Here is a 23,053-nt window from a genome sequence, read left to right on the forward strand (position 1 = left end):
CCTCTGCCAGCCAATCAAACCCTGGCCAGGGACACCGCGGCGTCCCCGAAGCCTGCCATTGGACAGTTCTGCATTCTGCGCCCGCCACCTCCCCCGGTAATTACTATAGGGCCGGGAGTCGGGAAACACCGCCAGGGTCCTAACGCCGTTGGCATCAGTGGCAATAAACCTTCCTCAATAGACAGACACCATGGGGCCCTGGTACCTTGTGTGCGTCCCGCGCTTGCGGCACGCAGGATGTGCTGTCAACTAGCAGTGCTGCTACTTCTGCAAAGTGTAACAGTATCCTTTATGGGTTAGGGCTATTTAAAAAAAATTGATATTTAAGGGCACGTGACGTTTCTTCTAAAATTGGCAAGTACTTGAGGAAGCTCTGCTGGAAATTCTAGTTGGCCTCTTACACATGGCTATTCGCAAGCTCCAGTAGCTGGCATTGCGATTTTAGAACACATGGTAATTGCTGGGGAAGCAATCTTATTACCACCCTTAAACTATGCGTCAGGTTTACAAACCCCTTGCACCACTTTTACGCTGCCGTTGCGTCACTTTTGTAACGCAGCGGCGGTGCAAAACCAGCGCCATGCTGTGGGGTATTTACAACGTGACGCATCTGGGGGATGCGTCACATTGTAAAGCCCTGCGCCAGAAGTAAGCGTTCCTGCGCGGGGGGGGCGTTCCGGTGCAGGAACGCCTCTTACAAGTGGCTGAGTGAAATCTACAAGATTTCACTCAGTCACTTTTGAGCACATACTGCATCAAAACCATGTGCCTGCTTGAAGCAGGCGTAAGGATTGACACAGCATTGTATAGATAGGGCACCCCAGAGCCTTGCTGGAGCTGCGTCGCGCTTGTGACGCAACTCCAGCAATGCGCCGCCTTTACGGCACAGATGTGTCACGCATCTGTCCGTTTTTGCCCCATGGTGCGCTGCATTGTAAATGCGGCTCATCCATGGTGGGGGAGCCGTGACGCACAATAACTGGCGCATCTTTGCTGACACACAGGGATGCGCCAGTTATTGTAAATCTGCCCCTATATATTTATGTCTAGTCAGAACAAGCCCTAAATCGGATTGGCCGGGTCAGGGGCCTAGGCGGAAAGAAAATATGATGTTTGTTGTGGGGGCGGGGGTCGTTGCGTTGTGAAGGCAGGAGGTGTGAGGAAGATGGGAAGAGAGGCACTTAGGTACATTAAGGGCTGATTACAAAGTCTTTAACGGTTCCGATTGAGACCAAGTGGAGTGGATGAACTGCTGTGTGCATGACTAAGTCAGGGAGCTCCAACTGCGCCCCTCGGAATATTGCCACCCCGCGGAATATTGCCACCCCGGGCCTGGACCCAGCTGCCCATGCCGAAGGCCCTGTGTCTAGTGATGAGTACTGGCGTTATTTAACCAGTACAATTTCCATAGTTTATTTACACTGGACACAATGTCTCACACCTGAACTGAAACGAGCACATGCTATTTGTAAATAGTTACATTGAATTGTGTGTAGGTGTTTACATAACCGAAAGGACAGTTAAGAAAACAATATGATGCTTAGGAGTTCCGTGGTGTGGTTGGCGCATGTTTCAATGCGGTTTGCCAGGGCGTTTTTTTTTGCGTCTTTGAGTCAGTGGTGGTATTTGTTAAGGACTGACTTAAAGGTAGCTCAGTCTGTTGTGTCTCTGCTGGCGCCCCACCTTCTCTCCAGTTGTTTGCAGCTGTGTTTCAACAGTGTAAGTTACTACAAAAGTGTAAGTTATGACAAAGGTGAAGTTTGTGAATCAGTCCAAGAGAGCTTAATTGAGGAAAGCAGAACTATATCGTATCACATCTATTTTTTTCTATCCGGCGTAATACATTCAAAGGACAAGGTGCAAAACTAACTAACCCTCATTGGAGATAGTGTTTCAGATGGAGCATAATGCCTGTAGGTGCATTTATGAGCAGGTGTTGTGGCCTTAGTGTGGTTATGCATTGTGGCAAGGTCAGCCACGGCCCGTGGAAGGAGTGGGGCAGAAAGGCGGGGCGGGGGAGGGGCAGGGTGGGGGATGCAAAAAACTGGATTATGGATAATTGGAGGTAAGTAAACAATTTAATTAATAAAGCGAATTTCGTAGCGCGAGCTGCATCGCATTTTGCAATGAAGGGCGCACTACGAAATTTGTTTTATTTATTAAATTGTTTACTTACCTCCAATTATCCATATTCCGGTTTTTAGCACCCCCCGCCCCGCCTTTCTGTCCCACCGGAACTCCCTCCACGGGCCGCGGCTGGACAAGGTTAGTCTGGCAGGAGGTATATTTGGAACGTTGTGTTATCACCCTACACATCACAAGAAAGGCCTCATCTGGAGTATAGTGTCCAGTTGAGAGGCCACATTTCCTGAAGGATAAAGACAGGATGTAAACAGATCAGAAAGGAGCTATGAGCCCTATGAAAGCCACATTTTTACAAATATGCAGCACAACTGGAGGAAACGAAAGTGATAACGCAGTGATATTCAAATCCTGAGCCAAAGTAAATATAGCACAAAGCATATTCAGCAGATTATAACTGAACACGTAGGGCCTTGACGTGACTGGAGAGGACGAACGTGACTGCTGTGCAAGCTACACATTTATGGATTTGTTCCTTCAGCCTTAATGATGGATCAGTGACCACCTCCACATAATAAACACTAAAGATAAAGAAGGTGGCTCATAATGTGGGAAAAGGATTATCCTACGCTACTAGCCAAGAAACCTATTAAAGAAACTTTTAGCACATTGTTTCATAATGTATTAAAATGTCAGTGTGGCACTGTACTGAGTTCATCGTTGCTGTAGATCATACTACGGCGCAACACTGCCCTCCCATACAAAGGCAGGGGCGTACAACATTGTTTTGGGAACTATGGGCCACATGCATCAACCTTTTTGCCGGTCGTAAATGGACCGATTCGCAGACTCGGCCCTTTTGCGAATGGAAAAAGGCCTTTTCTGATGCATGAACCCATTCCCATTTGCAAATTATGTAATCACAATTTTTTGCGATTACCTAAATTGCAAATGCATTTAGGGAATCGCAATTTGCCATTCCCTAAAGGCAATGCATCACGCCTTTCCTAAATGTAAACTGTGCATTTAGGAAATGCTAATTATCATCAACTTCAAGTTGATGGGAATTTGCGCATTCTTTTTTTGAAAAATGCACAAAAGTGCATTTTTCAAAGTGATATGTGGCTTACACGCCACATGTGCACACTTACCTTTTTAGGGGTGCATCAGGAGGTGCCTTAGGCCCCTTGGCACTCTTGGAATTGTATTCGCAATTTGCGATTACCAATTTGGTAATCGAAATTTGCAAATACATTTCCATTCATCCCTATGGGCCTGTAGGCCCATAGGGATGATAATAGCGATTCGCAATTGCCGAATCGCTATTAGCTAATGTTTAGGAATCGCAACATTTAATGCGATTCCTACATGCATACGGATTTGCAATTACCAAATAGCGATTCCTTAAAAATCTCTATTTGGTAATCGCAAATCCTGCTTTTGATGCATGTGGCAGTATGACGCATGATGACAACTTGCCCCAAAACAAAAGGAAGAGATGAATATTCGTGAGATAATGCTCTCAATCAACAAAAGCTAATTGGAAGACTAAACTATGAGCTGATAAAAGAAAAATGGTATTCATTACATGCAGTGCCTCTCTGAAGAAAAGACAAACCAGGAAACTGAATGAAAGAAGTCCTGGGACAGAAGCGGAAGGACACTAATATTGGAGGTGTATCAAGAGTAAGCAGACTATAGGGAGAGAGGACTGGCTCAGTACTTCTTATACTGCTATCAAACTATATGCACAGTGTATATTGTAATCAAACACCCTGGGCAAAAAGAGAGAGGGTAAGGCTCTTCACATATGTTTTTTAAGATGAATAAATAACAAACATTGGCAAAACTAATAGGTCTGGCGCTGGCTGTCAGCCATCTTGGTTTTATCAATGAACGTTTTTTCATGTTTTTGTAACACTTGATTATTGGGAGAGCTGCAGGGCCCTCCTAATATTAAACACATTGTCTAAAAACTAAAATATTTCTTGGGTCCCCAAAACACACATTTCCATAATAGGCCCTGGAACTGAAGAGAATTGCTTTGAGTGAGCATGAGGTAATCAAGAAAGAGCAGAATGCCATCAGTCAAGTAACTCAAAGGCTGAAGCGGGATGACCTACTGTCCCATGCAGCTTGGTGGAAGAAAAATGTGAATGGCACAACACAGTCAAATGGATGAAGGGGGCTTGCTGAAAGCCCCTGCAAGTAAGGATATCATATCATTTTAGTAAAACTCGAAAGATCTCAGCTAATATCATACATACGAATGCGACTGGATATGCATGTTTTAAAAGCAGGTGCATGATATCAAACATGGATGGTGGCAACATACACCGTAATGGTGGTGCTCAGAGAACCGACTGGTGGGAAACTAGAGAGAGTAAGACCTTGGTTATGCTCAAATGTACATAGCGTAAACAATGCACCACCAGTTCCTGGTTGGCTGAACACAGTAGGCTGAGCAGCCAATCAGGATCTTCACATAGGAGGACGGGCCCACTGGGGTCGACTCTGCAATAACTGTGCATATTGATGTAAGAGGAAGTTGTGCTTGATGACTGTTTATACATACCATGCAGGGATGATGTTATCCAGGGGCAGATGAGAAGACATTTGAGCGGAACAATAATAGGAGAGAGGAAAATGTTAATCTAGAGGGAACGCGGGGGGATTATGGGTGATATGACATTGTTGGTATTAAGACAACTAGAGGTGAAGATGTAGAGGGTATGGGTCATGTAAGGAGGTCTGAACTGAATACTCAAGGGCTGTGAACCAACCTGCTTGAATAGGGTGAACAGAGTGCAGAAGCGTACCCTATGTACTTTATTCAGTCATGTTAAAACGTACTGTTCCGTGCCAGTCTGAAAAACAACCTAGGTGCCGGCAAATAATGTTAAAACCTGCCCCGCGTTTTACTGGGCAAGTGGTCAAAGTGAGCGAGGCTTCTCTTCTGTAGGTTGTCTTGAGAGGGGGGCTTTCACACCAAAGCACGTTAGAAAAATGGCTCTAAATGGGTCATATTGCACCACCTTTCTTTAGAAAATATAGGCTAAGGACTTTCAGGACTGCTTCATGGCAGACCATCAGCCCTAAAAGCATTTCCAGGGATGGCAGCCTACCAGGAAATTACAGCAGTCCCAAAGTTCCAGCCCAGCCACTGGCACTGTGGGAGCCTGATAAGGCGGCTGCTACAATAATTTTTTGTCGGTAAGTATGCTGAGGTTGTTCAAGGCGAGATGATGTGGCCGAACAGCTAGAGCGGTTGAGCTCTAAGCTGGGGAATAGGATTCGAGCTTCGACAGGGACGCTCAACAGCCTGCGATTCTGGGCAAATCACTTAGGGTCAGATGTACAACCCTTTCATTTAGCACCTCGCAATTTGCGATTCATTGCGAGTCGCAAATTGCGAGGCACTAAATGAAATGTACAACAATGTTATTACACGGTTTTGCGATTCCCAATGGGGTCACAAATTGTGATTCTCATTCATATTAATGAGCCTCTCGCAATTTGCGAGCCCATTGGGAATGCTAGCCCACCCAAGGATGGTGGCAGACCACCATGCCTGGGACTGCTTTTTTAATAAAGCAGTTTTTTTTCCAATGTAGCCCGTTTTCCTTAAAGGAAAACGGGATGCATTTAGTTTTATTTTTTTAAGGGCAGGCAGTGGTCTGTGGGACCACTGCCTGCTCTTAAAAAGTATTTTTCCACACACTCACCAAGGGGAAGGGGTCACCTGGGGACCCCTTCCCCTTTGCGAGTGGTTTACCACCTACTTGAAGTAGGTGGTAAGGGAGGGAGAACCAAAAAGCTGTTGAAAGATAATACATAGAATTGATGTAATAGATGGCTCGAGTTTGTACCTTGTTGTTTATGACTTACAAAACCAATAACAAATATATTTAAAAATAACAAAAACAAAAAACTTCTTTAGTCCTGATCCTCACCACCCCCACACTAACACAGTTCTGGCTAGAGTACATGGCTGGGCAACCAGCCAGCTGAGTTGGGTATGGAGTTGCCTCTAGAAATGTTTTTGGTGTTGAGTTTGTGGCATGAATTCATTTATGCAGTACGATTGTTCCCGATGCAGTTTTGATTATGAAATCGTGTGATCTGATTTTTGTTTAACAGAAACCTCATCTTTCCTGGAGTCTCCTTCCTTCACCAAGGTGTTAGTACTGTATGATTTTTTTCAAAACATTCCTTCCTGCTCCTGCGCAAGCGGTTGGTGGCAAGACAACAACTCTATAATCACTGACACCTCCCCATAGTTTCCAAACTTCAAAGCCCCGCCCTGGCAATGTCTTTGTGATCTTGAGCAAAGATCATTCAGTGTACCTGATTTTGACTAGCCACTCCTGACTCCTCCCTTTCCGATGTTCCCAGGCACAGTGAGAGGCGGCAAACATTACAATAACTGATGCCAGGAAACAAACACTTAGACGCTGCATCACAAATGTGTTGACATCATTTGATTTTAGACACAAATCCGACACCTCCTATTTCTCCAATCACCAAGGAAACTGACAGAAAAACAAACACAACAAAAAAAAGCACCCGCCATTCTTTTAATATGTGGAAACTACCAATGTAATTGTTTTGGTGGCAAATGTAGTTGATCGGATATAAATGGGTTTCACTGGTACATGAAGCATTTTATGTAACGAGCAGCTGAATCCAGTTGTATCTCGAAACTGGTCATTTGTGCCTAATTGTGTCTGGCGACTTCAGTTAGCATATTTATGACCAGTAAACATTTCTATTGTTTTTCACTACAGGACTAATAGCCTAATACCCCAAAAAACTGCATTCCTGACCTGCATCTGCTATGACCCATGTGTCAATTTATCAGCAGGGAAATGAAATCCCAAAGGATATATTTTCAAGCAATGCTATATCTTCTGGCATGCCCACATCAGCCATGCTGTTCCGCATTACATCTTTATACTATATTGCCTTTCTGTAGCATATTATGCAACACTGATAAGGGTCTTTATATCGAAAAGAGTGATCTGCAGCGCAAAGCACAAGCAGTCACCCCATTACGCATCAGAAGAAAAATAAATAGGTCCAGCTTGTACATAGCCTATAGTACATAGTGTGGCTATAATGAAACTATTTTACTAAGTATAACTGGATAGGTATGCGTTGATGGAGTTTATAATGATCGCATGCATATTTATCCAAATACCTCACACGTTGGCACTTCTAGTGTGTACGTGTAGACCACAGACACCCCCCAAACAGCAGATGAATGAAACCTTCTCGGGAGTGCGTTACCCCGCCCCCTTGACAGGCAATTCAGATTTATTGAACAACAGAGATAAGAAATAAAATGCGTCCATATGATGGGCATGTACTCACGTATGTAATGCTCGCCGCACAGGCACGCGCCAGCAGCACACGCAATTCTGTCAGTTCAAGTCAAACACAGGCAGCCTTAATCAAGCAGCCCTGGAGAACTATCCTTGCAGCAGCGGCATCAAGGGGCGGCTTTAGGGCATCTGTAGAATACAATGATGGCCACTGCAGGGGACGCGGGGAGGTTGTTCCGACAAAGTACCAGCGACCGTTCCTCCGAGACGCCCCTGCGGAACCCCATGCTGTCATACAACGAGATGTGCCTTTCGATAGGCGAGGAGGCCGCTCTTACTGTTGTGACATGCCGGGAAGGAGGAGACCTGAGGTGATCCGGCCGTCCAATCAGGAGGCCGCGACGGCTCAACCCAGCCATCAGCTGCCTCGGGAGGAAAGCCCAAAACTGCGTTACTCACAACGTACTCACACCATTGAATGAGGTGGCTCTGTCACATGCTTTATGCTGTCCCTTTTTGTGTTTTTTAAAATATTTTTTACGGTGTCTTTGTTTGGGAGGTTTTTTTTGCAGAACGCAGTGTGGTCAAAGTAAACACACTTCCACTTTTTTTTAAATGTGTATCAGGATGGGGTGGTGGTATTAAGCGATCTGCAACCTGAATCTCCCCTCATTTCGAAACGCGACACAAGCCTTGGGGACTTGACTTAATGTGTACGTAAGTCTTGCTTGCCTTCGTTTCACCACTCTATTACACTTGACAATGATGCCAGACAAGGAAGGTTGCACCATACCGTACCGAGAGAACACTGAATTTTCCAAGGACAAATGTAATTTGATCACACAGCCTATTTATTGGCAAGTGCGAGACGGTATCCAAAAATACATGGTTCCAAGCAATTTACACAACTAAAGAACACGCTGTTTTAAACTGCACATCCCAGATAAGTGTTTATTGGATTTATTTTCAGATTTTAATAACCTGTGTTTATTAATTTACTCCGACAGCCAGGATGCGCAGTGAGTGGGTTCCAATTGCTGAGCAGACTTATCTGAGTTTTCTGACAAACAAGGGTAATGCTTATGGCCTTCAGACGGAACACCAACATTCTAAAGTTTAAGAAGGATTACACAGAGGAAACCAAACCTCTTCCTTCAACGTTTCTTGCCATTTCTGCTGCTATCACACAGATTTGTTGCTATTTTTATTTGGCACTTTCAAATAACACTCTGCTATTAGTACAGCTTCAAAGCACTGTGAAACTCAGAGAATACATTTTTCTTTCAGTTTATTGAAACGGGTGGTCAGTCGAGTAAGGTCGTCTCTCTGTTGGGTAGATTATATGTGTTACTGAGGGCAGTCAGGTAAGATGCAAGATTTATTTATTTATTTATTTATAACACTTATAAAGCGCACTGTTACCAACCGGTGTCCTGGCGCTAAAGTGATAACTCCCTGAAGTACAAGCCTCCCCAATTAAAGAGTAAAAAGCCATGTTTTCAAATTTTTTCTAAATGCCAACAAGTTCATGTTTTGTTTGAGGGCCAAAGGAAGGGAATTCCAGGCCTTCGCTGCTCCCGTGACAAAGCTTCTGCCCCCCCAGTGCACCTTCCTGATACGGGCTGTTTTGACCAGCCCCATACTGGCCGACCTGAGTTGTCTACCAGGTCTGTACCATTGGAAGAGCTCTTCGAGAAACACCGGGCCTTGACCGTGCAGTGCCTTGAAGACAATGCACATGGATTTAAACAAAATCCGCTTCCGCACCGGGAGCCAGTGCAGCTTCTCCAGTTCCCTGGTGACCGATGAGAACTTGGGCAAACCCCCTATAAGGCGGGCAGCCGCATTTTGCAGAACCTGAAGTTTGTTAAGCAAACCCTTTTGGGCCTCGAGCAGAAGGCTGTTACAATAATCGAGGCGGGAAAGCACCAGTGCAGTCACCACCGTCTTTCTGCTTCCGACCAGTAAAAAGGGAAGAACCTTCCTAATGATTTTTAAAGTGCAGTGTATGGAGGAGGTAATCGCCTTAACTTGGGGTTTAAAGGAGAGTTGGTTATCTATAATAACCCCTAAATTCTTCGCCTTCGAAGCAGGAGATGGCGAGGATCCCATGTCCGCCGGCCACCACTTAGAGCTCCAGAGATTTGTATTCGACCCGACGATTAACACCTCGGTCTTGGAAGAATTCAATTTTAGGCAACTCTTTGCCATCCATGAACTAACTGCTGACATGCAGTCCTGAAACCTAGCCGCCACACCTAATTCTTTCCCAGGGAGTACTGAGACCACGATCTGGGTATCGTCTGCATATGATGTTAACTCGAACCCAAAAGATCGATCACCGGGGCAAGAGAGGATACATAGATGTTAAATAAAGTGGGGCTTAGGGAGGATCCCTGAGGCCCCCCCCCCCTGGGAGTTCGAAGGGTCTTGACACGAAGTCTCCCATTGCCACCACTTGAACCCGGTCTTTAAGGAAGGCTTTCAGGATACTTAGTGCTAGTCCCTGGACCCCGCAGTCCTCCAACCGGTCCACCAAGGCAGCATGGTGGACCGTGTCGAAGGCCGCCGACAGATCCAAAAGGACCAGCACCGCCTGGCCCCCAACATCCAGTGCCTTCCTGACCTCCTCTGTGGACTTAATTGGGCGGTCTCAGTGCTGTGTCCTTCCCTGAATCCGTGCTGGGCTAGGTCCAGACCTTTTGAAGTACGCAAAAATGCACACAGCTGGAGGTTCATGGCCTTCTCGAGAAGTTTTGCCGGCAGTGGTAGTCTGGCAATGGGCCTATAACTGTTGTGATCAGTAATATCCAAAGAAGGTTTCTTAAGCAGTGGAGAGGTGGAAGCCCGCTTCCAAGCAGTGGGAAAGTCACCCTTTTCAAACATCAAGTTGAAGAGGTTGGCTAAAGTGTCGGCTATTGTGAAGGCTGCCAATTTTGCCACCGACGTAGGGCAGGGATCGTGGGGAGATCCCGACTTAGTTGCCATCAGCAGTTTTAAAATATCATCGGAGCGTACTGGCTCAAATGCCGAGAATTTAGTCCCCGATAAATTAGCCAGGGGAGCCCTGTGAGACCCCTCCGAGAGGCTCTGAGCCACCTCCGGTTCGAGTGAGGTAAAGATAGCTTGTACCTTGCTCAGGAAGAAATTGGCCAGAGACTCACAGAGTTCGATACTGGGTGGCACAATCACCGGTTTGGGAGTAGTCAGGCTCACCACTGTGTCAAAGAGTTCCCTTGCAGAATTCTTAGCCTTCTCAATGCGGTCCGTAAAATAAGCGCTCTTGGCCTTCCTAATGCTGTCTTTGAAAGCCCTTTGGCTGATTTTCAGTCTCTCTTTATCCAGATCATTGTACTTGCTGCTTTAGCTTCTCTAATCTCGTCCGAGTACCACTGGGCAGATGGAGCCGACCTAATAGGCCGGCATATCTTAGGTGGAGCTAATATGTGACAGGCCCGATCAATCCAGTCCGTAAACTCGGTAGTAGCTCTGTTCACATCTGCTGGCAGAGCTGTCCTCGAGGCCAACAGCAATTCCTTGAAGGCCATACCGTCGAGGTTTTTCCATGCCCTACACGTCCTAGTTATTTTCCCATCATGCCCTGCCTTCTTCACTGGGGGGCTAGAGATGGTAAACCGCAATGCCCAATGATCTGTCCAGGCCACGGGTTCGGCTTTGATGAACTCAAGGTCAGGATTGTTCGAGAATATCCCGTCTAGAGTGTGCCCGGCAAGGTGCGTTGCCCCTGTGACCACCTGAGTCAGTCCTACCCCGTGCATCACCTCAGCTAGGGCCAGTGTGTCCGTGTCAGTTTCACCCTCTAAATAAAAGTTAAAGTCCCCCAAGATCGTAAAGGAGTTTACACACAAGGCTTCCTCTATGATACTGCCCACTGTTTCGAGGAAACAGGACTTCGTCCCGGGAGGTCGGTACTGGAGGCAGCCCTTGAATGATTGATGGTTAGAGAGCAGCAGCTTAAACCCCAAGGCTTCACAGGTCTCAGAGGTCACCGGCTGAAATATTCTTTGGATGTCGGACACAGGCATTATGTAACATAAACCCTGGCCTGGTGCGGCTACAGAGGACAATATCTGGCGATTTTGCATGTAGTTTGTGAGTTGTGAGTCAGTGATGTGCGACAGCATGCGCCCCTCGGGCCGACCAGCAATGAGAGAAGCAGCTTGCGTGGGAAAGGCCCAAGATTGAACAAGTGGGTTTACTGCTTTCCCTCCTTTACGCCTCACCTCCAAATAAGTAATAACTAATTGTCTGTCATATGACTAGATGACTCTGAATGCCCCTCTCGTCAATCATGCTCATTGCATCTCAGACTGAGGTTGTCTATTTTCCAGCAGTAACGACTCCTATAATAGTCACATCAGGGCCACAGGAAGTCCCCCGCCCCCACATGTCCCAAACATGCAAAATAATACACAGACATCGTATTAGTTTGGGAAAAATTTGCTGCAGGTTTATTACATACAACATATGTAATGATGGTGGGTAAACATTACGGGCGATCCCGGGCAGGCTGCATTCTCGCCACCTGCCCGCCTGTTGAGCCAAACAGCACAGTGGCGAACCACCCAACAGCTGTACAATTAAAATATAAATACTGACACGCCCCTTGTGGGGCGTGACTAGGCAAACCCCCGGTTGCACAGGCCCACAAACGCCCGAAGGACTACTGGGGCGCCGACACAAATTCCTGCACCTCCCATGAGGTTACAGGTTAGGCTCTGGCACCCTTATGTGCCCGCTGAAGTACATCGTTTGCACCTCTCTTCTTCCGGATCGCCCAGTAACTCCGCCTGCAACGATAAATGAACACATTAAAACCCTACAACACCCTCATCCATACACTCTGGGATAGAGGAAAGGGAGGGAAAAGAGTGTCCCGAAGACTCGTGACGGCGTCCGGAGCGGCAAAGAGGCCCTCCAACGGGGTGCTGGAACTTATGTACCCCTGGAGGCCCCTCCCCGCCGCCCCGGAAGAGAAACACCGCCAGCCGCCTCCTCCAACCAGTGAGGAGGGGAAGCTGAACATCCTGCTGGGGGCGGGGCAGCCCTCCGCGACTAGTGGCCCGCCCTCTCTATGGCCCCTGCGTGGCCTCGGGCAGGCGCATAGTCACATCAGGGCCACAGGAAGTCCCCCGCCCCCACATGTCCCAAACATGCAAAATAATACACAGACATCGTATTAGTTTGGGAAAAATTTGCTGCAGGTTTATTACATACAACATATGTAATGATGGTGGGTAAACATTACGGGCGATCCCGGGCAGGCTGCATTCTCGCCACCTGCCCGGCTCTTGAGCCAAACAGCACAGTGGCGAACCACCCAACAGCTGTACAATTAAAATATAAATACTGACACGCCCCTTGTGGGGCGTGACTAGGCAAACCCCCGGTTGCACAGGCCCACAAACGCCCGAAGGACTACTGGGGCGCCGACACAAATTCCTGCACCTCCCATGAGGTTACAGGTTAGGCTCTGGCACCCTTATGTGCCCGCTGAAGTACATCGTTTGCACCTCTCTTCTTCCGGATCGCCCAGTAACTCCGCCTGCAACGATAAATGAACACATTAAAACCCTACAACACCCTCATCCATACACTCTGGGATAGAGGAAAGGGAGGGAAAAGAGTGTCCCGAAGACTCGTGACGGCGTCCGGAGCGGCAAAGAGGCCCTCCAACGGGGTGCTGGAACTTATGTACCCCTGGAGGCCCCTCCCCGCCGCCCCGGAAGAGAAAAACCGCCAGCCGCCTCCTCCAACCAGTGAGGAGGGGAAGCTGAACATCCTGCTGGGGGCGGGGCAGCCCTCCGCGACTAGTGGCCCGCCCTCTCTATGGCCCCTGCGTGGCCTCGGGCAGGCGCATAGTCACATCAGGGCCACAGGAAGTCCCCCGCCCCCACATGTCCCAAACATGCAAAATAATACACAGACATCGTATTAGTTTGGGAAAAATTTGCTGCAGGTTTATTACATACAACATATGTAATGATGGTGGGTAAACATTACGGGCGATCCCGGGCAGGCTGCATTCTCGCCACCTGCCCGCCTGTTGAGCCAAACAGCACAGTGGCGAACCACCCAACAGCTGTACAATTAAAATATAAATACTGACTCGCCCCTTGTGGGGCGTGACTAGGCAAACCCCCGGTTGCACAGGCCCACAACCGCCCGAAGGACTACTGGGGCGCCGACACGAATTCCTGCACCTCCCATGAGGTTACAGGTTAGGCTCTGGCACCCTTATGTGCCCGCTGAAGTACATCGTTTGCACCTCTCTTCTTCCGGATCGCCCAGTAACTCCGCCACAGCCTGTGCGGTGGTACCCGCTGCCGCACAGGCCCCCCCACCACTAGAACCTTTACTACCTGCAACCTTTGCTCATGAGTGCTTCTTTCAAGTCCAGCAGGAAGAGGTCTAAGCCTACGGGCGTGAGCTGCACACCATCCTCCTCAAAATAACCCTTCACCTTGTCCTGGATCATGTCATGTTTGATAAAGCCTAGGCCTCTGCGCTGGGTGAACTTTTTCATAGCCGCATTGATCCGCCTCCTAGACCTCTCGATTGCCTCGCAGGACTTAGCACCCCGCCAGGATCTCCTGGGCACTATTTCGGACCACCAGACCTCGCATTCCCGCAAAAGGCCACTGATGATGCCCAAGTCAGTCTTCATTTTAAGTAGGAGGGTGGATTTCCCCAAGTATGTAATGTCATTGCCACCCAGGTGGATTATCAAGTGGAGGGGAGGTGGACCACCCAAGGCCAAGGCCTCCCGGAGCCGGAAGAGTAAGCTATGCCAGCGCATGCCCGGGAAACCCCACCACACACAGTCAATACTTGTGAAGGAGCTGGTCCACTGCCTGACCGCTGCCCAGCGGGCCAATCTGTCGACCATGGAATGCCCCATGACCCATACTCGCGAACCTGTCAAAGAAAGACGCAATATGTTCAAGGGTCTTTATTGAGTAAATCACAAGTAAAACAAATAACGCCACACCAAAACACAGCAAACGAATTACAAAATTGTACCTCCATATAGAGCGTAATCAAGGCCTAATGTAACGTTTATAGCAAGACGATTCCCAGCGCCCTACTGACTGAACTTGAACTGGCTGCATACCAGCGCGGAAGGCCGATGTGGCCGCACCTATGCGGAAGGAATGGCTAGAAAACTTCTTCCCCTGTACTAACAAACCAGCCCTGTCCAGGCAGGCCAGCATGATTTTGTCCATCTGGTATTTAGTCAAGGGGCTGCGGTCAGCATGGACAAAAAGGTAACCCGGCCCCGCAGGCCGCATAGCCAAGAAGGCCCGTAGGACCGACACCGGGCAGAAGCGGGGATCCCCAAGGGGGGAGAGCCTGATAACCGACCCCCTACCCGCCTGATCAGTCTTGGACCGCCTGAGCGTGATGGACAACACATCCCCAGAAGCTATATCCCCCACTCCCAACGCATCCCCAGAGACATCTGTCTTAGAGCAGGCAACCAACTCGCAACTCCGGAAGGCCCCAAAGAATGCTAGAATGAAGGCTGCAGAAAACAAGGCCGCTTCATACTGCGAATGCACAACTGCGCGCAACACTTGTAACATAGCCTGGAGCGATGGAAAATCAATGGGGGACCTGGCGTCAGGGACCCTTGGATCCTCCCGAGCCCAACCTTTCAAAGCGGCCCTAATCACAAAGGATTTGGCTGGATCTCTCCCTCCACACAACCTAGCCTCATGACTAATGGCCGCTAAATGGCCGCAAACCCATGAGTGGGACTTCTTCTGCTTTTTCGCCCACACAACGAATGCCTGAACTCTCTCCTCCAGCGCCAAAGCCGGCAAGCCTAAGTCAGAGATTACTTTCAGGAAGGTAGCACGTTGACTCGCATAGCGTTTCCTTGTACCCAGCGCTAGAGATTTCTCTCCTAATTCTCTCAATTGCTGCTCCACTCCAAGATGTGCCAAAGCCTTGGTGCAAAGGGGGTCATCTCCTCTCTCGCCTGGGGGCAAGCCGCCCGAAAACGGTCCAGCTGTAAACGAGAAAGAGCGTCAGCTGCGACATTAGTGACCCCCGCAATGTGCCTAGCTCTAAACTCCACATTGCAGCGCAAACACCTGCTAGCCAATTCCCTGAGTAGAGACAGCACTAGCGGACAGCTGGCAGATAGACCATTGATTGCCTGCACAACTGCCATATTGTCCGACCAGAACAAAACCTTCCTGTTAGTCAGGGTATCCGGCCAAAGGTGTAGAGAAATCACAATGGGAAAGAGTTCCAGGACAGTAATGTTAGCAGTAATACCACGCCTGCGCCAAGCATTGGGCCATCCCTGCGCGCACCACAGCTCTCCCAAAATGGCACCAAATCCCTCACGACCAGAAGCGTCCGTGTACATGTTCAACTCTGGGCTCTCCACCCACGGGGACCTCCATATCACTGTACCATTAAAATCAGAGAGAAAGTCATCCCACATAAGCAAATCTTTCTTGAGTCCAGAGGTCAACCTAACAAAGTGATACTGTTTGTGGACCTTGGCCGTAGCCCTGGCGAGGCGCCTCGCAAAAACTCTCCCCACCGGAATAACCCTGGCAGCGAAGTTCAACTTTCCCAGAAGGCTCTGAATGACCCCCAGAGGTGCCTTATCCCTACCCAGTAACGCATGGATATCGTTCTTCAGACCCGCAACCTTTTCTGCCGGGAGACGAGACACTCCCCGAACCGTGTCGAGCTCAATCCCCAGGAAGGTCAGCACTTGGGCAGGGCCCTCCGTCTTACCTGGCGCCAGCGGCACACCTAAGCGACTAGCTAGGTCTATAAAACAGTCCAGGCCCTCCTGACACTCCTGCGTGCCCTCCCTCCCAATAAAGAGGAAGTCGTCCAGGTAATGTGACACTGCTGACACTTTGTATTCTTCTGTGAGGGCCCACTGGAGGAAGGTGCTAAAAGCCTCAAAGAAGGCACAAGAGACAGCGCAACCCATTGGCATGCACTTATCAAAGTAGAACCCCCCTTTCCACTTGAAACCCAGCAAATGCTGGCTGTCTGGGTGTACTGGTAACAAGCGGAAGGCTGCCTCAATGTCCGCCTTTGCTAGCCAGGCCCCCTCCCCAGCTCTCCTCACTAAATCGATGGCCATATCTAGGGAACAGTATGAGACAGAACAGGCCGCTTCTGGAAGCCAGGAGTTGACGGAGTTCCCCTCTGGAAAAGACAAGTTATGAATCAGCCTGAAGGCCCCAGGTTCTTTCTTGGGGACTACGCCCAAAGGGCACACCACAAAGTCAGGAAGGGGGGAGGGGAAGGAAAAGGGCCCGCCACCCTCCCTAAGGCCACTTCCTTTCTAATCTTCTTGTCAACCACCTCAGGGAGCTCCCTGACAGATTTCTGGTTCTCTGCATCCCTGCTGACCCGAGGACCCTGATATGGAATTTTGAAACCGTCCAGGAAACCAGAAGTCAGGATCTCCCTATCTTTTTCATTGGGATAAGCTCGCAAAAGGGGCAACAGGCTGTGGATGATGACTGGAGACGGGCCTTTAGAGCTAAGGGGGTGGAGGGCCCCACAGGGCAGTACAGTGAAAGAACCCCCCGCTAGGGCAGTAGAAGCGGAAGGCAAAGCTGAGGGAGGGGACGCAGCAGGGAGGGCAGAGAGGTGGGGTGGGATATCGGGGTCATTATTTATCCTTATTGGCAGCGCTGGCAGAGAAAGATCGCTTCTCGCAGGAGGACTCCGGGTGGGAACCACCGCATTTGTTGCAAGCGTGGGAGAATCTACATGCTTTCCCCCAGGTGCAATTACCTGCATTGAACAACCTGCAAGTGGAAGAGACATTCTTCTTGGCGTACTGTCTGTTGAAACTGTCCTCCCTCACGCCCTCCTCGAAAGGGCTGCCTGAAATTATTTTTCTTCTGAGAGAACAACTTATCATTTTCAGACTTCTTAACATGGACAACACTATCGGTACCACTCTCAGCTTTACCTTTACCCATGTGTACGATCCACAGTCTAACCTCAATCTGGTCCCACTCAAGTTCTGGGCAGACAGACATTTTTTTGCGGAACTCACAATCATATGAGTACCACCCCATCCCGGAAGATGCTTCAGCTTCATTGGTTATGATACTATTATACTGGAATAGACCTTGCGCCTGATCAGGGAAGCGCTCTGTGACCACCGCTGCCAGAATGGCAAATGCCTGACGCCAGTTTTTTATTGTCTTTTCTGGCCATGACTGAAATCGCGCCTTCTTCACCTCATCCTTGGAGCCCATTCTTGTCACATCCGACCCCTGCGCCCCCAACATCAACAGGGAAAAAATGTCTATGAACTCTCTACGCCATATGCCCTCCTTCGCTGCCTGCGGGACCAGCCAGGCTAGGGAACATTTGCCCGACAAGAGGGGCGCCATGGTCATCAATACTGTGGGCGCAGGTAGGGCCACCCCCAAAGTCGAGGAGGCCGCAGAAGTACTGGGTGCCACAGTGGGAGGAACGGCCGGGGAAACAGCCTGTGACAGGGACGTGGGCGCAGCGGGTGTGAGTGTATCCTGGGACACACTTGGGGCCAACGGCAACACTTGGGTAGGAGGCACTGAGGAAACAATCGTTTGGGGCGTACTGACAGGCAGGGAGACAACACCTGACAAGGGACTGGCAATGTCCCCCCCTGGAGCTGAAAGCCCACCCCACACTCGAGCCACGTCCGCCTCCCCAGCGGCAAGAAGTGGCGTCGCAACTGACGGTACAACAGTCTATGAGTGCATTGTATCAGGGGACTGCACAGGGGGAGCGCGCAGACCGGCTCTGATTTCCGACATGAACAAAGCCAGCGAGTCTGTAATCTTACCCAGATCTTCCCGGGTAGCAAATTCCACACTAGGCACCGCCGAGCGAGGGGGCGACGGAGGGCACACCCGGATCGCCGCCGGGCGGGATGCCGGGGCGTGCACAATGACATTCCTGACTGGGTCCGCCGCCCTGATCTTAGTGGGGGGTTCTGCAGGGAAGTCCTTCACTGTCGGCTTCCTAGTGCGCTTAGGCCTCCCTGTGGCCGGGTCCTCTGCCACTTCTATTTCAGTTATCTGAGGGGCGGGGGCCGGCCCGGGGGCTTTAGGGGGGTTGGCCAACAACAGTTCACTGGCCCACGCCACCCCATTAGCTTTTATCATATCCAACAAAACTTTCATCTGTGGGTCCTGGGAAGGTCCTAGACCCGAGTCATCAACCTGGGACGTCTGCGTAAAGAGGGATGGGGACCCCTGACTCTCCATGGTGCCTTCGAGTGTATCCTGAAAAAGAGATAACCATGAGCCACCATTTCCAACATCTTTGTCAAGCAAGCACGCACGCCCCACCCACTGACTGGCCGCCCCCCAGATACACGAGGTACTCTCCAACCGAGGCTTTTAAGGAGAGTGCGGGGGGTTAGGATGGACACTCGGTACCTGTAGAAAACGAGAACGGATATTTGCAAATATCTTAGTACCTCCTTAGTACAGGCCCACTCTTATGCGTACATACCTCTTCTGCTATTCCAACAGAAAGCTAACGAGGTCCGAAACTACGAGGGTGCCCCCGGAATCTGCTCCAACGACTGAGTGCACTTGCGCTAACTCTAGATGCAGTGAGCGAATGCGAGACTGAATCTGCAAAACAAAGTACGACAATGTTACAAAACACCCGCGCCATAGCATTATGGCCTTACACCCCTAAAGAAAAGGATCGTTAGGACAGCGCTGTGCACAACCTGGGAGGTAACCACTCCTCACACTGAAGACAAAATGAGGTCCCGCCTGAGCTTGGACCCACGCACAGTCGATGAGTGGGGCAGGGCTGGCAACTTACCACGCTACCTAAGGCATGTGTCAAGTCAGTGCCTAACCCAGGCGACCGAAGGCGCCCCGAAGCGGTTCCTGAAGGAAAAACGAAACTTTCATAATAAACGTAATTAATTGCATACGCCGCTGACCTTGCGCAGGGGCAGGCGGCAGCCGGACGCAGGAAAAACCATGTGTTAGTCAGAGTGGGGCATTCTCTCCCCTAGTTAGCGGCCACCTCGCCCCAAGCACGGTACCCTTGTGTGGACCCCCGGTGCCTAAACGATGGGGCCACCCCCCCAAGCCCGATCCACCTGCATCGTGCTCGTTGGTTGGCCTCCCAACTCTTACCCTGTGTGTGGATAAGTCCGAGATGGATCGCCCTACAATCCAGGATGCCCGTGGCGGTCGGGGGGGTGGGGCTGGAAGCAAGCGGGTTAGGTTAGCAATAAACCGTTAGCAACAACATTACATCCCGGGCATACCCATAATTGCCAGCATACATCGTTAGGCAGCCGCAGATTATGCCCGGGCACACACCATACTTGCCAGACTACATCGTTAGGCAGCAGCAGCCTATGCGCAACCGCCACCTTGGTAAGCACTACCTGAAGCGCTCGTCGGGTACCTTACCCACATGGACCGGAGATCGCAAATGGACAGGCAAAACTGTAAACATGACTAGGCAACCGCAAACTGAACAGAAAATTATGCACGCACCAAACATAAACTTTCACGTGTTGGAAGTTAGGGGCGATCGCCCAAGCCTGCCCGACCACAAATTTGCAGAAATTGCCGCTCGAAAATCCCCCGCCCGCAATGGCCGCTGGGAGAGCCGGGGGGGGGGGGCTGGGGGTTTGTGGTGAATGAAGATATGTGAATATTCGGCAGCCAGTGCTACGGGGACACAACCCATATTCTAAAACGTGCACCTGGACCCCGCCACCAAGGGATTGCCCCCCTCCCCACCGAAACTAGTTTAAAAAAGCAAGCGTCGTCACTGCGCCGCCATGTGGGAAACCGCGGTAAGATCAGTGATACATGTCGAAAAAGGTAGGACAGAGATAGGCAAAGCTCAGGGTCGCACGGCAAGGGTACACGGCATGGGCACACTCTACAAGCATGGATACACTCTACAAGCACGGCCGCGATAACCGCGGCGGGGCCGACTGATTACAGGCCGGCCCGCTAAACCCCACCCGCCGGCAAGCGGGCGAGGAAACGGAGACCACATCGGGGACCGGACGTCCCCCCCCACAGCAGCCCACGCTAATGGGCCGCCTCGCCAGGTTCACGACTCCGGGGAGGGAGCAGGCGGCGGAAAAAGGGGGGGGAAATAGGCCACGGCCAAGGCCTTGCTCACCTCAAGAGAGTGTCCCGAAAAGAGTGTCCCGAAGACTCGCGACGGCGTCCGGAGCGGCACAGAGGCCTTCCAACGGGGTGCTGGAACTTATGTCCCCCCGGAGGCCCCTCCCCGCCGCCCCGGAAGAGAAACACCGCCAGCCGCCTCCTCCAACCAGTGAGGAGGGGAAGCTGAACATCCTGCTGGGGGCGGGGCAGCCCTCCGCGACTAGTGGCCCGCCCTCTCTATGGCCCCTGCGTGGCCTCGGGCAGGCGCAGAGTTCCACTTCCTCTCCCACCTCTCCCCCAACGCATCTGTCCTATTTCATCAGCATGGAAAGTCCCGATGCTGCGCAGTTCGTCCACGAAGTTGGAATCCTTGATCTCATATACCCCTTCAATAGACAGACCAATTACTGAACACTAAAAAGATCTGTCATTCTCCATTGTGCCTGTCCACACTAGAAAGCCTCTAACAATTGTGTGATGAGCAAACGTGACTCCTGCACATGGTGGGTGTGGTGGCTAAATGGAATAATGTGTCCACTGTAGGGGATTCTGTTTGACTTCAAGGTCACAGGTTTAAATCTCGATGTATCCACTCAGCCTTTCATCCTTCTGAGGTCGATAAAATGAGTACCATAGAGTTGGATAACAATAAACATCTGTTACTCAGTGCCATTATACCGTTGGGTGAACCCAGACCCGTTATATTATGTTATGTTATAGTCTGCATATCAGACACCCCCATTCTACTTTTCCAAATTAAATAAGAGGTAACTTTTACAACTGAGGTCCAATTCATTTTCTAAAGAAACACACCTACCTCCCTTACAGACACCGCACCAGCTACATTTCAGCAAGATACAGAGGCCATTTTAAACTCTTCGCCCTCATCTTCAATGCACTACAAGGGGCCTGAGTTCAATACACTACAGGGGACGTGTATTTCAAGCATTATAACAGCAATTGTTAAAGCTTATGTATGTGTAGATTTACGTTCTTCAGTGTCTTCAGTTAATTTATGGTTGACTTCCTGTGTGGTGTTTTTACTCCTGTTCTCTGGTCCATCACTCTGAAATCTGGTTAGGTGGAGTTTGTTTTTTGTAAGAAGACAAACAAATAAACACAATAAAACAAAATACCTGAGAAACCATGACTCTTTAAAAAGCCCTCTAAAGCTCTAGTCCATGGAATAGATTAAGGCTGGCTATACATATTGTGCAAGGTGGGGGTGTGATGTCTGACCACCTGGATGAAGTAGATGATCAGACTTCTTGAGTGCCAGGATACGTCTTGCCTGGAAGATGGACACATTCATTGAGCAGAGTTAGCATGAGCAGAAAATATGGCACTTAACGTGTTACTGTAGCCAAGCTTCAATAGGTTTAATGTTATATTTCTTCATATTGCCTTCAAAAAGAGCACACTCCGCCCAATTGGTTAGAAGCGAGTTGCATTTAGAACAGCACCCTAGATAGAACATTGCACAGCAGGCGGCACTGAGGAAAGTGCTGCTTGAAAGTGGAATTAGGCAGGTGTTCCTTAGGAGCAGGCTCCTGTAGAGGGTATTGAAGCTTTTCAAAGAGGGGCATTTCCCTGTGAAGATGGAGGACATCGTCTAAGGAATCGCCTGCCTGCCTATATTAGGCTACATGGTCCCCCGACATGCCCCAACGATCACCAGTTACAGCAAGTAGACGAAGGCGTACCTGATATGCCACCACCAATAAAAGTTCTCAATCAATGGTATTCATATATTGTTTATTTCAAACACTGTTTTAAGAAACGCCTTACATTCTATATCCATCTGATGATGTACACTAATTATCTGATTAATGCATCAATTCCGTTCTCAACTTATGTATTCTGTAAATATTAATTATTTCAATTAAAAATCTTTATTTCGATACAAGGTATCATAAAAGATGCAATAAAAAAACTTTTCATACATTAAGACGGAGGAATAAAAAAGTATTAACATTTCATCATTATTACCATTATTACGACCTCCAAGGATATATAACCACTAGGTTTTATCGACACGGATTAGGGCATTAATCATTACTAAAACCATATAAATAATTTAAAAGGCATGTCATTATATAATAAAAATTGGGTTCCCATTGAACTAATATACATCATGTTCCACATAATACAAGTTGAGCAGTACATTTTGTCTCTTCTTAACCTTGCTGTGTTGGATTTTACACCGTTTATACCCCTGACAGTTATAAACAACATATCAATTCTCTGTACAATCCTAAAGCTTCTCACCAGCCTTAGTTCTAATGTAACTTACAGCCAGCAAAAACCGGCTAACTCCGAAAACAATAACCTGGCGGGTATCAGTTTTGAAGATCCTTACGGCTTCTTTATAAGATTTCACGCCCAAGTTTACACATAGAGGTTTAATCCATCTCTTCCTAACAATCGAGTAAGCTGGGCAGAAAAATAAAACATGCGTTAGATCTTCCTTAGCTT

At 49.2% G+C, this 23,053-nt stretch overlaps 1 protein-coding gene across 3 annotated transcripts in view; it reads right to left on the bottom strand.

Moving 5' to 3' along the window:
• Positions 1-23,053, bottom strand: part of LPIN1 (lipin 1) — a 478,422-nt gene that overhangs the window by 158,583 nt on the left and 296,786 nt on the right. For 2 of the 3 annotated variants that reach the window (XM_078647790.1, XM_078647788.1), the window contains exon 1: positions 7,456-7,583. The exons of the other annotated variant lie outside the window; for it this stretch is intronic. The gene's annotated coding sequence lies outside the window, so the exon portion shown is untranslated. Of the gene's footprint in view, positions 1-7,455; positions 7,584-23,053 lie in introns of those variants that run through there. 3 annotated transcript variants of the gene reach the window in all.

The sequence above is a fragment of the Lissotriton helveticus genome, chromosome 6 (genome assembly GCF_964261635.1).
Source record: "Lissotriton helveticus chromosome 6, aLisHel1.1, whole genome shotgun sequence".
In the NCBI taxonomy this organism is placed as follows: Eukaryota; Metazoa; Chordata; class Amphibia; order Caudata; family Salamandridae; genus Lissotriton; species Lissotriton helveticus.